This window comes from Canis lupus, chromosome 6, assembly GCF_011100685.1.
Source record: "Canis lupus familiaris isolate Mischka breed German Shepherd chromosome 6, alternate assembly UU_Cfam_GSD_1.0, whole genome shotgun sequence".
Lineage (NCBI taxonomy): Eukaryota > Metazoa > Chordata > Mammalia > Carnivora > Canidae > Canis > Canis lupus.
The window spans coordinates 41028246-41045365 of NC_049227.1; the positions used below are offsets into that span (position 1 = coordinate 41028246).

Genomic DNA, 17120 nt, shown 5'->3' on the forward strand with positions numbered 1-17120 from the left:
GCTCACAGTATTCTGTTTGTTTTTACATTTCCTTTTCACTCTTCCCTTTTCACTCTTCCCTTTATTATTTTTATTTTTTTACTCAGGAATCTTTTTTTTTTCTTTTTCTTTGAAATCAGACTATAGTTTTTTATTGTTTTTGTGTTGTGTTGGTTCCCTTTCCTTTTCTTTTTGGAGTAGGCTTCTCCCACCCACTCCCTTTTTTTCTTTTTCTTTCTTTCCTTTTATTCCAGGCATTTTTTAACAAACAAATCAAACCACACCTCAATAAAGGTCTCAAAACTCCACACTGCCATGAAGGAGGAACTCTACAGAGGATGGATGTGTGGGAAACAGCTGTCAAAACACAACAGCAGAATTCACACAGCATACACCAAAAACACTTCCTTAAGTGCCAGGCCCTGGACACTGTATGACTTTTTTTTAATTTAGTACTACTCCGAGGTGCAAGAAACAGAACAACCCTTAATAACATACAAAAGATAAAAACTTAGCCAAGTTGACACGATGGAGGAATTTGCCCCAAAAGAAAGGTCAGGAAGACATTTTAGAGGCGGGGAAAGATGGCAGAAGAGTAGGGTCCCCAAGTCACCTGTCCCCATCAGATTACCTAGATACCTTCAAATCGTCCTGAAAACCTACGAATTCGGCCTGAGATTTAAAGAGAGAACAGCTGGAATGCTACAGTGAGAAGAGTTCACGCTTCTATCAAGGTAGGAAGATGGGGAAAAAAGAAATAAAGAAACAAAAGGCACCCAAGGGGGAGGGGCCCCGGGAGCAGCCAGGCTAAGGCCGCAGCGAGTGCACCCAGGACAGGAAAGCCCTGTCCCGGAGAAGCAGGAGCTTCAACAATCTTCCTGCATGGAAAGGCGCTGGCAGGGAGTTGGGGCAGGATCCCAGGAGGGGGGGGGGATGCGCTCAGGCTCCCTGGGACACTAACAGAGGACCTACGTCCCAGGGAGAGCATGCCAAACCCCACGGCCAAGCTCCCTAAAGGGCTGCAGCGCGTGCATGGCTGGACCCGGGAGCAGCTCGGGGGCAGCTCAGGCAGAGGCTGTGGGCAGAGGGAGCTGTGTGGCCGGGACTACGATTCCAACAGCACAGGCCCGGGAGCACAGGGTGCTGGGGGCACAGTCCAAGATCCAGCGCACCCCCCAGGACAGGCAGTGGCCGGGAGGGCACAGGACAGCAAGGACGCTTCTGCCCCGAGCTGAGCAGATCAGCGGCCCCGCCCCGGAGCATCTAGGCCCCTGTGGACTGAGAACTCCATAGTTCCTGCAGGAGGTGACTCCAGGGCTGGAGAGCTGGTCGCTGCTACTGTTGTTTTACCTCCTGGGGCCTCACAGGATAAACAACCCTCACTGAGCTTCACACTGGCCTCACGGAATAAACAGGTTAAGCAACTTTCACTGAGCCCTGCACAAGGCAGGAGGCTGAGCAACTCCCCCAAGTGCTAACACCTGAGAATCAACACAGCAGGCCCCTCCCCCAGAAGACCAGCTAGAAGGTCAGGGGAAAAGCAAGTAATTGACCAAGCGGCACTAGAAAGTTCTGGGGGAAGTCGAGGGATTTACAGTATACAAAATCAGAGGACACTCCCCCTTGTTTTTTGTTTTCTGTTTGCTTCCCCCCTTTTTTCTTTCCTTCTCTTTTTTTCTTTTTTTCTTTTTCTTTTCTTCTTTCTCTTCTCTCTTTTTCTGCTTTTCCCAATACAACTTGTTTTTGGCCACTCTGCACTGAGCAAAATGATGAGAAGGAAAACCTCACCTCAAAAGAAAGAACCAGAAACAGTCATCACTCCCACAGAGTTACAAAATTTGGATTACAATTCAATGTCAGAAAGCCAATTCAGAAGCACTATTATAAAGCTACTGGTGGCTCTAGAAGAAAGCATAAAGGACTCAAGAGACTTCATGACCATAGAATTTAGATCTAATAAGGCAGAAATTAAAAATGAATTGAATGAGATGCAATCCAAACTAGAAGTCCTAACGACAAGGGTTAACGAGGTGGAAGAACGAGTGAGTGACATAGAAGACAAGTTGATGGCAAAGAGGGAAATGGAGGAAAAAAGAGAAAAACAATTAAAAAATCATGAGGATAGATTAAGGGAAATAAATGACAGCCTGAGGAAGAAAAATCTATGTTTAATTGGGGTTCCCGAGGGCACCGAAAGGGACAGAGGGCCAGAATATGTATTTGAACAAATCATAGCTGAAAACTTTCCTGATCTGGGAAGGGAAACAGGCATTCAGATCCAAGAAATAGAGAGATTCCCCCACCAAAAAATCAATAAAAACTGCTCAAATCCTCCACACTTAATAGTGAAGCTTGCAAATTCCAAAGATAAAGAGAAGATCATTAAAGCAGCAAGAGACAAGAAATCCCAGACTTTTATGGAGAGAAATATTAGATTAACAGCAGACCTCTCCACAGAGACCTGGCAGGCCAGAAAGGGCTGGCAGGATATATTCAGGGTCCTAAAGGAGAAGAACATGCAGCCAAGAATACTTTATCCAGCAAGGCTTTCATTCAGAATAGAAGGAGAGATAAAGAGCTTCCAAGATAGGCAGGAACTGAAAGAATATGTGACCTCCAACCAGCTCTGCAAGAAATTTTAAGGGGGAATCTTAAAATTCCTCTTTAAGAGGAAGTCCAATGGAACAATCCACATAAACAGGGACTGAATAGGTATCATGATGACACTAAACTCATATCTTTCAATAGTAACTCTGAATGTGAATGGGCTTAATAACCCCATCAAAAGGCGCAGGGTGTCAGACTGGATAAAAAAGCAGGACCCATCTATTTGCTGTCTACAAGAGACTCATTTTAGACAGAAGGACACCTACAGCCTGAAAATAAAAGGTTGGAGAACCATTTACCATTCAAATGGTCCTCAAAAGAAAGCAGGCGTAGCCATCCTTTTATCAGATCAACTAAAATTTACCCCGATGACTGTAGTGAGAAATGAAGAGGGACACTATATCATACTTAAAGGATCAATCCAACAAGAGGACTTAACAATCATCAATATATATGCCTCGAATGTGGGAGCTGCCAAATATATCAATTAATAACCAAAATTAAGACATACTTAGATAATAATATACTTGGTGACTTCAATTTAGCGCTTTCTACACTCGATAGGTCTTCTAAACCAACATCTCCAAAGAAATGAGAGCTTTAAATGATACACTGGACCAGATGGATTTCTCAGATATCTACAGAACTTTACATCCAAACTCAACGGAACACACATTCTTCTCAAGTGCACATGGAGCTTTCTCCAGAATAGACCACATACTGGGTCACAAATTAGGTCTGAACCGATACCAAAAGATTGGTATCTTTGGGATACAGCAAAAGTAGTCCTGAGGGGGAAATACATCACAATACACACATCCATCCAAAAATTGGAAAGAACTCAAATGCAAAAGCTAACCTTATACCTAAAGGAGCTAGAGAAAAAAACAGCAAATAGAATCCTACGCTGAGAAGAAGAAGAGAGTTAATAAAGATTCAAGCAGAACTCAATGAAATTGAGAGCAGAACTGTGGAACAGATCAACAGAACCAGGGAGTTGGTTCTTTGATAGAATTAATAAGAAAAAAAAGATAGATAAACCATTAGCCAGCCTTATTAAAAAGAAGAGAGAGAAGACTCAAATTAATAAAATCATGAATGAGAAAGGAGAGATCACTACCAACACCGAGGAAATACAAACGATTTTAAAAACATACAATGAACAGCTATACGCTAATATATTAGGCAATCTAGTAGAAATGGACACATTTCTGGAAAGCCACAAACTAACAAAACTGAAACAGGAAGAAATAGAAAACCTGAACAGGCCATTAACCAGGGAGGAAGTTGAAGCAGTCATCAAAAACCTCCCAGGACACAAAAGTCCAGGGTCAGATGGCTTCCCAGGGGAATTCTATCAAACGTTTAAAGAAGAAACCATACCTCTTCTACTAAAGCTGTTTGGAAAGATAGAAAGAGATGGAGTACTTCCAAATTCGCTCTATGAAGCCAGCATCACCTTAATTCCAAAACCAAAGACCCCACCAAAAAGAATTATAGACCAATATCCCTGATGAACATGGATGCAAAAATTCTCAACAAGATACTAGCCAATAGGATCCAACAATACCTTAAGAAGATTATTCACCATGACCAAGTAGGATTTATCCCCAGGATGAAAGACTGGTTCAACACTAATAAAGCAATCAATGTGATTGATCATATCAAGAAGAGAAAAAAACAAGAAAATATGATACTCTTAATCGATGCAGAGAAAGCATTTGACAAAATACAGCATCTTAAAGCCATCTATGAAAAGTCCACAGCCAATATTCTCAATGGGGAAGCACTGGGAGCCTTTCCCCTAAGATCAGGAACAAGACAGGGATGTCCACTCTCACCACTGCTATTCAATATAGTACTAGAAATCCTAGCCTTAGCAATCAGACAACAAAAAGACATAAAAGGCATTCAAATTGGCAAAGAAGTCAAACTCTCCCTCTTCGCCGAGGACATGATACTCTACATAGAAAACCCAAAAGACTCCACCCCAAGATTGCTAGAACTCATACAGCAATTTGGCAGTGTGGCAGGATACAAAATCAATGCCCAGAAGTCAGTGGCATTTCTATACACTAAAAATGAGACTGAATAAAGAGAAATTAAGGAGTCAATCCCACTTACAATTGCACCCCAAAACATAACATACCTCGAATAAACCTAACCAAAGAGGTAAAGGATCTATACACTAAAAACTACAGAACACTTCTGAAAGAAATTGAAAAAGACACAAAGAGATGGAAAAATATTCCAGGCTCATGGATGGGAAGAAATAATATTGTGAAAACGTCAATGTAACCCAGAGCAATTTATACGTTTAATGCAATCCCTATCAAAATACCATGGACTTTCTTCAGAGAGTTGGAACAAATCATCTTAAGATTTGTGTGGAATCAGAAAAGACCCCGAATAGCCAGGGGAATTTTAAAAAACAAACCATAGCTGGGGGCATCACAATGCCAGATTTCTAGTTGTACTACAAAGATATGGTCATCAAGACAGTGTGGTACTGGCACAAAAACAGACACATAGATCAATGGAACAGAAGAGAGAATCCAGAAGTGGACCCTCAACTTTATGGTCAGCTAGTATTCGACAAAGGAGGAAAGACTATCCAATGGAAAAAAGACAGTCTCTTCAATAAATGGTGCTGGGAAAATTGGACATCCACATGCAGAAATATGAAACTAGACAACTCACTTGTACCATAAAAAAGATAAACTCAAAATAGATGAAAGATCTTAATGTGGGACAAGATTCCATCAAAATCCTAGAGGAGAACACAGGCAAAATCCTTTTTGAACTTGGCCCCAGTAATTTCTTGCAAGATTCATCCATGTAGGCAAGAGAAAGAAAAGCAAAAAAGAACTATTGGGACTTCATCAAAATAAGAAGGTTTTGCACAGCAAAAGAAAGAGTCAACAAAATTAAAAGACAACGGACAGAATGGGAGAAGATATTTGCAGATGATGTATCAGATAAAGGGCTAGTTTCCAAGATCTACAAAGAACTTATTAAACTCAGCAGCAAAGAAACAAACAATCCAATCATGAAACAGGCCAAAGACATGAACAGAAGTCTCACAGAGGGAGACATAGACATGGCGGAGAAGCACATGAGGAAATGCTCCGGATCACTTGTCATCAGGGAAATACAAATCAAAACCACAATGATATCCCACCTCACACCAGTGAGAATTGGGAAAATTAACAAAGCAGGAAAACACAAATTTTGGAGAGCATGTGGAGAAAGGAGAACCCTCCTGCACTGTTGGTGGGAATGTGAATTGGTGTAGCCACTCTGGAAAACAGTATGAAGGTTCCACAAAGAGTTAAAAGATAGATATGCCCTATGACCCAGCAATTGCACTACTGGGGATTTCCCCAAAGATACAGATGCAGGGAAATGCCGGGACACATGCACTCCGATGTTTATAGCAGCAATGTCCACAAAAGACAAATTATTGAAGGAACTCATGGCCGCCGCATGGGATGAATGGATCAACCCACATTTCGACCACTCGGATGGATGATAAGATCAAGGAAGGGCACTGGGTGGCTCAGTCAGTGAGGCTCCTCCTTTCTGGTCAGGCCTTGATCCCAGAGACCTGGCTTTGAGACCTCCATTGGACTCCCGGCACAGGGAGCCTGCTTTGCCCTCTCCCCCTGAAGCTCACCCTGCTTATTCTCTTTCCCTCTCTCCAAAAATTTAAAAGCTTCATTAAGTGTTTGTAAAATATTAAGTAAACCTCGGATTGGTCTTTGGATCCAGGAGAACCTTGATGCCTCCACAGAGCAGGTTGGGAGACTACAGGGGTTGTCGCTGGGGAGCGACTGTCAGCCCAGGATCACATAGATCCCTAGGAATAAACCTAACCAAGAGGTAAAAATTCTATACACTAAAAACTATAGAACACTTCTGAAAGAAATTGAGGAAGACATAAAGAGATGGAAAAATATTCCATGCTCATGGATTGGCAGAATTAATATTGTGAAAATGTCAATGTTACCCAGGGCAATTTACACATTTAATGCAATCCCGATCAAAATACCATGGACTTTCTTCAGAGAGTTAGAACAAATTATTTTAAGATTTGTGTGGAATCAGAAAAGACCCCGAATAGCCAGGGGAATTTTAAAAAAGAAAACCATATCTGGGGGCATCACAATGCCAGATTTCAGGTTGTACTACAAAGCTGTGGTCATCAAGACAGTGTGGTACTAGCACAAAACAGACACATAGATCAATGGAACAGAAGAGAGAATCCAGAAGTGGACCCTCAACTTTATGGTCAACTAATATTCAATAAAGGAGGAAAGACTATCCACTGTAAGAAAGACAGTCTCTTCAATAAATGGTGCTGGGAAAATTGGACATCCACATGCAGAAGAATGAAACTAGACCACTCTCTTTCACCATACACAAAGATAAACTCAAAATGGATGAAAGATCTAAATGTGAGACAAGATTCCATCAAAAATCCTAGAGGAGAACACAGGCAACACCCTTTTTGAACTCGGCCACAGTAACTTCTTGCAAGATACATCCACGAAGGCAAAAGAAAATAAAAAATGAACTATTGGGACTTCATCAAGATAAGAAGCTTTTGCACAGCAAAGGATACAGTCAACAAAACTCAAAGACAACCTACAGAATGGGAGAAGATATTTGCAAATGACGTGTCAGATAAAGGGCTAGTTTCCAAAATCTATAAAGAACTTATTAAACTCAACACCAAAGAAACAAACAATCCAATCATGAAATGGGCAAAAGACTTGAACAGAAATCTCACAGAGGAAGACATAGACATGGCCAAGATGCACATGAAAAAATGCTCTGCATCACTTGCCATCAGGGAAATACAAATCAAAACCACAATGAGATACCACCTCACACCAGTGAGAATGGGGAAAATTAACAAGGCAGGAAACCACAAATGTTGGAGAGGATGCGGAGAAAAGGGCACCCTCTTACACTGTTGGTGGGAATGTGAACTGGTGCAGCCACTCTGGAAAACTGTGTGGAGGTTCCTCAAAGAGTTAAAAATAGAGCTGCCCTATGACCCAGCAATTGCACTGTTGGGGATTTACCCCAAAGATGCAGATGCAATGAAACGCCAGGACACCTGCACCCCGATGTTTCTAGCAGCAATGTGCACAATAGCCAAACTGTGGAAGGAGCCTCAGTGTCCATCAAAAGACGGATAAAGAAGATGTGGTTTATGTATACAATGGAATATTCCTCAGCCATTAGAAACGACAAATACCCACCATTTGTTTCAATGTGGATGGAACTGGAGGGTAATATGCTGAGTGAAGTAAGTCAGTCGGAGAAGGACAAACAGTGTATGTTCTCATTCATTTGGGGAATATAAATTATAGTGAAAGGGAATATAAGGGAAGGGAGAAGGAATGTGTGGGAAATATCAGAAAGGGAGACAGAACATAAAGACTCCTAACTCTGAGAAACGAACTAGGGGTGTTGGGAGGGGAGGAGGACGGGGGGTGGGGGTGAATGGGTGACGGGCACTGAGGGGGACACTTGACGGGATGAGCACTGGGTGTTATTCTGTATGTTGGTAAATTGAACACCAATAAAAATTAATTTATTAAAAATGGTTAATAGAAAAAAAAAGATCTCTTGATTTCCATTGGGAGGGCTTCATGTCGGGGTGATCCTGTGAAGAGACAAATGAGTCAAAGGGAGCCACAGTGGGTTACGTTACCTAGACCTGAACCCTAACCTTAAACAAACCTAATCCCAATATCGAAACCAAATGCTAACCCGAACTAGAACAAGAACCCTTCCCTAAACCTGATGCTAACCCTAACCCGAATGCTAACCTGAATCCTAACCCCAACCGGAACATGAACACTCACCTGACGCTAACCTTCCAGAACCTGAACCTGAAGCCAAAATTGAAACCTAACCCTACCCATAAACCATAACCCTAATCGCTAAGCTAAACAGTAACTCTTACACTCACCCTAAACACTAACCCTAACCCTAAACATAAACCTAACCCTACACTATAAAACTAACCCTTACCCCAACCCAAATGCTAGCCCTAACCCTAATCATAGTTCCATTTGGAACTTAGATGTGACATGCCATTGTGTTGGATGTATCCTGTTCATCAGATCCCAGTCACGAAACACCTTGGGGTGACACAGGGATATTTATGCCACAGATCATTATCGCTGGGAGCCATGGTGAAGGCTATGACCCCCAGAGCCCAGAAGGAGGCACCTCGGTCTCATTCAAAATAGAAAAGGACACAATTGGATGGTTTGACAACAGAAGATGACCATGTATGCATCATGGTGCATTCCCACCCCATCATGCTGCCCCCATTGAAATGAGGCCAGAGTTAAAGAGATCATTGTACTATTCCATTGCTGGAACCGAGGCCACTGTCTTTTTTTTTTTTAAGATTTTTATTTATTTATTCATAGAGACACAGAGAAAGAGAGAGAGAGAGAGAGAGAGAGAGAGAGAGAGAGAGAAAGGCAGAGACACAGGCAGAGGGAGAAGCAGGCTCCACGCAGGGAGCATGACGTGGGTCTTGATCCCGGGCCTCCAGGATCACACCCCAGGCTGCAGGCCACGCTAAACCGCTGCGCCACAGGGGCTGTCCTGAGGCCACTTTCAAGTGGTACTCCACACCACATCTCACCTCTACATGTCAATGCACCATCCTTAAAATTGCACCTCAGATACACAGGGCACCAGCTCACATGTGTTACAAATATCATCCACAGACCCCTGATGATGTCCCTAGGAAGGAGATTCTGCCTCTTCTATCACCGTGCAGGGTGGGAACCTAGGGACTATGTGAGAGACATGGTGGGTTAGATAGGTCACAGATCTGGGAAAGCAAGCACAGAAAGAAAGGTCTGAAATCAGCTCCGTCTCCAAAAAAGTAGGACCTTCCTTGAATTTTCAGAGAATTGTGGCTATGGCATTTTTGGCTCCTGATGTATAGTGAAGGAGATGGCATGGGGTAAGCAGTCATCTGCCAAGAAGGGGCTCTGGATAGGTCTGACTGAAGGGAGGTGCCCAAGCGCTGGAATCTTGAAAAAGTGACGTCACTTCCTTGGGGACAAGCGTGTAACAGATTTAGAACTCTGGTAACCAGGAAGCTGCATTGAACAATGTCCCATTTTCCAACTCACTTAACTAGAGAACAACATGTTCTGTTGCTGTTGCCCTTCTTTCAGTGGCTCTGGGCTTCAGAGAGTCCAGACAGAGAGATGTTCATGTCACTATGGATGTCAGCTCGGCCCTCTTCGCCGAAGCTTCTGGTTATGTGCGGGAGACATCAACAGGTACCGCAAGGCACCTGGGGAAGGCCACTGGAGAGCAGGCCCCACTGTAATCTCAGCTGAGGGGGCTCGCACCTCTTTCGCCCTCATTGGGTGTGTGTCCATTTGTGTATGTAAGAGTGTGTGTTTGTGTGAGACTGTGTGTGTGTGTTTGTGTGTGCGTGTGTGTGTAGAGGGGACAGAGGAGAGGAACATGCCCTTCCTGGGCAGAAACCAGCTGCCAGGGTTTGGAAGCCTGACATATCTTTGGTGTTCAGACGCCAGGTCATAGCAGGCAAGATGAGAAGGTGAGTGCTGAGGCCTAAGCTCAAGTTTGAGTATGTAAGTCATGAGCACAAGAGTCTCTTTCATCTGGCTTCTGCTTGGCAGATGTCTCTTCAGCTGCCCCTCTGATGTGAAGCGGAGAACACGATTTCAAAAGCGGATGTCCCCTTGGGTGTTGTGGAGGAGGTACTTTAATGTCTCTTGGCCCTGTATATACGGGACACTGTATTTGCAGAGCTGCACCCAGGAGATCTTGGAGGAGATGTTCTGTGGCTTCAGCATATCAAACTCCCTAGACAATGATCCGGTGCACCAGGCAAACAAGGCACAGTGCTGTTCTGAGATGAGAACGGGAAGAGGGTTCTCCACAGAAAGATGGCCCCCACACAAACATGGAGAGAAACCTGGGGCCCTCCCGTAGTGTTTCCACATGAGTGCCACATAGGCCCAACCACAAAGAGACCTGAACCTCCACTCCTAAACTCCAGCGACGTCTGAGGTGATAAGACACTGTTCCCCTAGGTTGGAATGGTGCAGAAGAGATTTCATGTTTTTGAGGAGCGGGGGTGTTTTGCATGTTTCACTCAGAGCAATGAGTGTCTTTGCGTTTCACTACCATTTTCCTTATTTCCTCCACGTGCCCCAAATATCCTGTGTAGAATGCAGCTCCACTGTCGTTGCACAAGGTCTGCAGACCTCACAAAAGATCACACTAAAGAGGGTGATTTAAGACAAAAGGAAGGGTGGGATGAAGCCATTCTCTATGTTTATCTCTAAGGTGTCATGTGCCAGAACACATCAGGTTGTTGTAGGCCAAATAGGTCATGAGCTGTGTGCTTAGAGGTCCTTGTAGTACTCCATCAATGGGGCCATCTGCCACAGTGATTCAGCCATTCAAGGCCCTGGGCACTTGACATGATGCCATTCTCTTGCCATGTCTGCCGTGCTGCAAGGAGCAACTTGTGTGACCCCACAGACTGTTTTAGTTGATGGATCTGCCATCACCTGGAAGCCCAGTTTTGGTGGAAGCCCTCTGATGCATCAAATTTCTCCCACTGGATTCAAAGACCAATCCAAGGTTTACTTGATATTTTACAAACACTTTTAAGGAAGTTTTTTAAATTCTTGGAGAGAGGGAAAGAGAACAAGCAGGGTGAGCTGCAGGGGGAGAGGGCGAAGCCGTCTCCCCACTGAGCAGGGAGCTCAATGGAGGTCTCAAAGCCAGGTCCCTGGGATCATGGCCTGACCTGAAAGCAGGGGCCTCACTGACTGAGCCACCAAGTGCCCTTCCTTGATCTGATCGTCCATCCGAGTGGTCGAAAAGTGGGTGGATCCATTCATCCCATTTGGTGGCCATGAAGATGTCACATCTAACCAACTGTGGACATGTGTGCCTACGACAGGTAGAGTGATTGACTGTCTGACACTCTGATTAGACCTGAGACCGAGACAGTGCATCTACTGGATTCTTTCAATGATCTTAGTGCTTAGAAATGTGTCTGCAATCCTAGGTGCTTTATCTCTATTCTTGCAGAAAGGAATCCCAAACAGCACTTTCCATCTTCTGAGTGGACCATGAGCTGCTCTGCCTTCCCCAGTGACCTCTGCTATGGGCACATGAAGGACAAGGAGCAGGGCCAGTTAGATGGAATCCCAGAAGTCTTTTGCAAACAGGAAAACGGCCTGCTTTCCACGTGCTTCTGTCCACCAAGGGTGCCACTGGCCCATGAGGCTTGATGGGGAGAGCTTCTTCACTGGGGAGAGACAGCTGCTCCACAGGAAGATGCCCAACAGCCCTTTCGACATGGTCAGACAGCAGAGAAGTCAGGACCATGTTTTCTGCCAGGATTGCCCACAGTAGCCCCATGAGGTTCATCCTCTTCCACAGCCCTTCTCAGAGGAGGAAAAGGAAGCTCAGAGAGGTGCAGTGACATTCCCAAAACATGCCGGTAGTAGAGGCGAGCCTCAGGCTGTGCTGTGTACGGGGTGGTCACTCACTTGTGGAGCTGCTGGCCCTGGACCCTTTGGGCTGTGCTGAACACCTGGTAGACACGGAAAACGATGCGTTTTCTGAGAGGCTCCTCTCCTGGAAGGATCGCAGCAGGGCCTGTACAAAAGTATCCATTCTGCCTTCCCCGAGTGTCCGCATGGTCCAGGCCTCACCTGGGGTCAGGGTGGATGATTCCTTTCCACAGCAGAGACACAAGGAGGGACACTGTAGTCAGCTTCCAAACCATGGGCCACTGGGAAGAACAGGGTCTGGCGCTCAGCCCAGAGACACCCATCCCCTCGGGAAGTTGTGCAGGACAAAGGACTTCAGGGTCCACACAGAAAAAGGTTCTAGGCTTCAAAATACCATTGGTTGGTTGGGATGCAGGGCAGAGCATTGGCAACTTCAACACATTACAGTAGCTGAGCAACACCCGCATTTCTCTCAACTCAGAGCTGTGACGATGACCAGTATTCCATGGAGTCATCTGTAAACATCCCACTGCAGATAGAACACAGAGGGTTAGCACCTCAAATGCTGCTCAAGATCCCACAGATGGGGCCTGAGAGGAGACCAAAGCGTGGGCTGCATGGCATTTCCCCTAAGCTGATGTAACTTGGTCTGATCCTGACCTAGGGAGGAAGGATCAGGGGAGAACACCTTCTTCGGCAGGCCCCAGGGGAGCCAGTTGTTTCTAGCCTGGGCTCTTGCCTTGCCCTGATCATCTGTGGGTCCTGACTTTCACCATGATGGGACTTGTTCTCAGCCCAGACCAGCCATGCTTGTAGTCGGTGTCCTGATGCACCTGTGCTTCTTAGTTGGAGATGGAGTAAATTGAACCCTTGGAGCAACTCATCCAAGATTTCCTTTGTGGATCTCTATAAAAAAGACAGAGCCAGCTACTTGGGTCAGGAGACATCAGAGGGCTTCCACCCAAACTGGGCTTCCAGGTTATGGCAGATCAAGCAACTTAACAGTCTGTGGGACACACAAGGTGCTCCTTGCAGTAGGGCAGACATGGAAAGAGAATGGCATCATCTCAAGTGCCAAGGGCCTTGAATGGCTGAATCACTGTGGCAGACAGCCCCATTGATGGAGTACAACAAGGACCTCTAAGGACACAGCTCATGACTCATTGGGCCTACAATGATCTGATGTGTTCTGGCACATGACACCTTAGAGATAAACATAGAGAATGGCTTCATCTCACCCTTCCTTTTGTCTTAAATCACCCTCTTTAGTGTGATCTTTTGTGAGGTCTGCAGACGTTGTGCAACGACAGTGGAACCACGTTCTACACAGGATACCTGGGGCGCCTGGGTGAAATAAGGAAAATGGTAGTGAAACGCAAAGACACTCATTGCTCTGAGGGAAAAAACAAACCACCCCCACTCCTCAAAAGCATGAAATCTCTTCTGCACCATTCCAACCTAGGGGAACAGTGTCTTATCACCTCAGACGTAGCCGGAGGTTAGGAGTAGAGGTTCAGGTCTCTGCGTTTGGGCCTGTGCAGCACTCATGTGGAAACACTATGGGAGGGCCCCAGGTTTCTCTCCATGTTTGTGTGGGGGCCGTCTCTCTGTGCAGAACCCTCTTCCCATTCTCATCTCAGAACAGCACTGCTCCTTGTTTGCCTGGTGCACCCGATCACTGTCTAGGGAGTTAGAATGGTTGAAGCCACAGAACATCTCCTCCAAGATCTCCTGGGTGCAGATCTGCAAATACAGTGCCCCATATATACAGGGCCAAGAGACATTAGGGTACTCCGTCCACAACACAACAAGGGGACATCCCCTTTAGAATTCATGTTCTCCGCTTCACAGCACAGGGGCAGCTGAAGGGACATCTGGCAAGGAGAAGCCAGATGAAGGAGACTCTTGCGCTCATGATTTACATACTTGAAGTTGAGCTTGGCCCTCAGCACTCACCTTCTCATCTTGCCTGCTATGACCTGGCGTCTGAACACCAATGATGTGTCAGGTTTCCAAACCGTGGCAGCTGGGTTCTGCCCATGAAGGGCATGTTCCTCTCCTCTGTCCCCTCTACACACACACGCACGCACACACACACACACATGTACACACACACACAGTCTCACACTAACACACCCTCTTACACATACACAAATGGACACACACCCAATGAGGGCGAAAGAGGTGCGAGCCCCCTCAGCTGAGATTACAGTGTGGCCTGCTCTCCAGTGGCTTCCCCCAGGCCTGCTCTCCAGTGGCGGTACCTGTTGAGGTCTCCCGCACATAACCAGGAGCTTCAGTGAAGAGGGCCAAGCTGACATCCATAGCGACATGAACATCTCTCTGTCTGGACTCTCTGAAGCCCAGAGCCACTGAAAGAAGGGCAACAGCAACAGAACATCTTGTTCTCTTGACTGGCTCCAGTTAAGTGAGCTGGAAAGAGGGACATTGTTCAATGCAGCTTCCTGGTTACCAGAGTTCTAAATCCGTTACACAATTGTCCCCAAGGAAGTGACGTCACTTTTTCAAGATTCCAGCGCTTGGGCACCTCCCTTCAGTCAGACCTATCCAGAGCCCCTTCTTGGCAGATGACTGCTTACCCCATGCCATCTCCTTCACTGTACATCAGGAGCCAAAAATGCCATAGCCACAACTCTCTGAAAATGCAAGGAAGGTCCTACTTTTCTGGAGACGGAGCTGATTTCAGACCTTTCTTTCTGTGCTTGCTTTCCCAGATCTGTGACCTATCTAACCCACCGTGTCTCTCACATAGTCCCCAGGTTCCCACCCTGCACGGTGATAGAAGAGGCAGAATCTCCTTCCTAGGGACATCATCAGGGGTCTATGGATGATATTTGTAATGCACGTGAGCTGGTGCCCTGTGTATCTGAGGCGCAATTTTAAGGATGGTGCATTGACATGAAGGGGTGAGATGTGGCATGGGGTACCACTTGAAAGTGGCCTGGGTACCAGCAATGTAATATCACAATGGTCACTTTACCTCTGGCCTCATTTCAATGGGGGCAGCATGATGGGGTGGGAATGCTACAAGATGCAGCCATGGTCATCTTCTGTAGTCAAACAGTCCAATTGTATCCTGTTCTATTTTGAATGAGACCGAGGTGCCTCCTTCTGGGCTCTGGGGGTTGCAGCCTTCACAATGGCTCCCAGCAATAATGACCTGTGGCATAAATATCCCTGTGTCACCTCAAGGTGTTTCGTGATGTGTTTTGACCAACACGATACATCCAACACAATGGAATGTCACACCTAAGTTCCAAATGGAACTATGCTTAATGTTAGTGTTAGGCTTCGGGTTGGGGTTAGGGTTAGATTTGCGGTGTAGCATTTGGGTTAAGGTTAGGGGTAGGGTTAGGATTAGGGTTAGGATTAGGGTTTAGTGTGAGTGTAACGGTTACTGCTAAGCTTACAGATAAGGGTTATGGTTTAGGGGTAGGGTTAGGGTTAGGGTTCAGTTTTGGGTTCAGCTTCAGGTTCGGGAAAGTTAGGGTCGGGTGAGGGTTCATGTTCCGTTTGGGGTTAGGGTTCGGGTTCGGGTTAGGGTTAGTGTTAGGTTTTGGGTTCGGGATAAGGTGTTTAGGGTCAGGGTTCGGGTCCAGGTTAAAGACCCCACATGCTGCTCCCTTTGACTCATTTGTCTCTTCAAAAGAACACCCCGACATGAAGCCCTCTCATTGGAAATCAAGAGATATGTGATCCTGGGCTGACAGTCGCTCCCCAGCGACAAGCCCTGTAGTCTACCAACATGCTCTGTGGAGGCATCAAAGTTCTCCTTCTGGATCCAAAGACCAATCCGAAGTTTAATTGATATTTTACAAACACTTTTAAGGAAGTTTTTTAATTTCTTGGGGTAGCAAGTTCAAGCCCCATGTTGGGTGTAGAGATTACAGAAAAATAAATTCTTAAAAAACATCAATCAGTTGATATTGGGGAGACACAGCCCCGGATCCCACAAGGGCAGGGAGCCAGCTGACGGGTCTACACATAATATTATAAGCAGCAGAGCACAAAATCTGAACTTTCAGAAGTCTGCTAGAGTGGGGGACACACCAGCCTTAAGGTGTTCAGGTGGAGAAGTGGGGGGCAGCCCCTGGAGTGACAGGGTTGGCTCAGGATCCCAGGGGTCCCAAGGACGGTGGCGCCAACTTTTCCCAGGCACAGGCGTGGGAACTCGGCTGAGAGCAGCGGGACTAGGGCCAGCTGTCTGCCCTGTGTGGCCATAAGCTGCAAACCCCTATGCAGTCACGGGGCCGCATTCCTGGGACAGGCCAGCAAAGGCCAGGAGTGGGAGGACACCCTCCTGGGCAGGAAGAGCACAGGTCTCCACCAGGGCAGCCCCTAAAATTTGGAGTTTTAAAATTCAGTCACTTGTCTGTGTGGAGGCTGAGAAAATTAAGGCCATTCCACTTTAAGTTCAGTGTTAGCACAAGTACTGCCATCCCAGGCCCCTGTGAATAAGAGCTAAAATTTACATTACTTCAGTTACAGGAAAAAAAAAAAAAAAACCCAGCTTACAGCTTAAGGTCCCAGAAAGCCCCATATTAGAATGAGAACAGAGCTCAATGCCCTTGAAAGCCCCATATCAGAATGTAAACAGAACTTGAGAAATTCCTCCCCCCACTTCTGGAGGTCCCCTAGACCAGCCCATAAAACTCAGCTAGAACCCACCTCGGGGTCCAAGTCCCTGCTCCGCTGTGTCGGGTATACTTGGACACAAGCTCCAGCTTGTAAACAAACCTTCGTGTGTTTGCATCGGTGTCAGCTCCTTGGTGGTTTCTCGGATTCGCAATCTTGGGCACAACAGTCTGAGATAAAAAAACAAAACCAAAAGAAGCTCGGACGCAGGCAGAGTGAACGCAGGGTTCTGAGAGAAGCGGCGGAGACCCGGGGGCTTGGGGGCTCTTCTGTGGAGGCCCCTGCAGACTGGGGGGCGGGATGCTCAGCCCCAGAGCCAGAGGACCC

At 46.1% G+C, this 17120-nt stretch overlaps 1 non-coding gene across 1 annotated transcript; it reads right to left on the reverse strand.

Annotated features, from left to right (window-relative positions):
* Positions 1 to 1052: 1052 nt before the first annotated feature.
* On the reverse strand, positions 1053 to 1165 carry MIR8799F (microRNA mir-8799f). Its single transcript, NR_128828.1, has one exon. It is a non-coding gene; the product is annotated as a microRNA mir-8799f (primary transcript).
* Positions 1166 to 17120: the final 15955 nt, after the last annotated feature.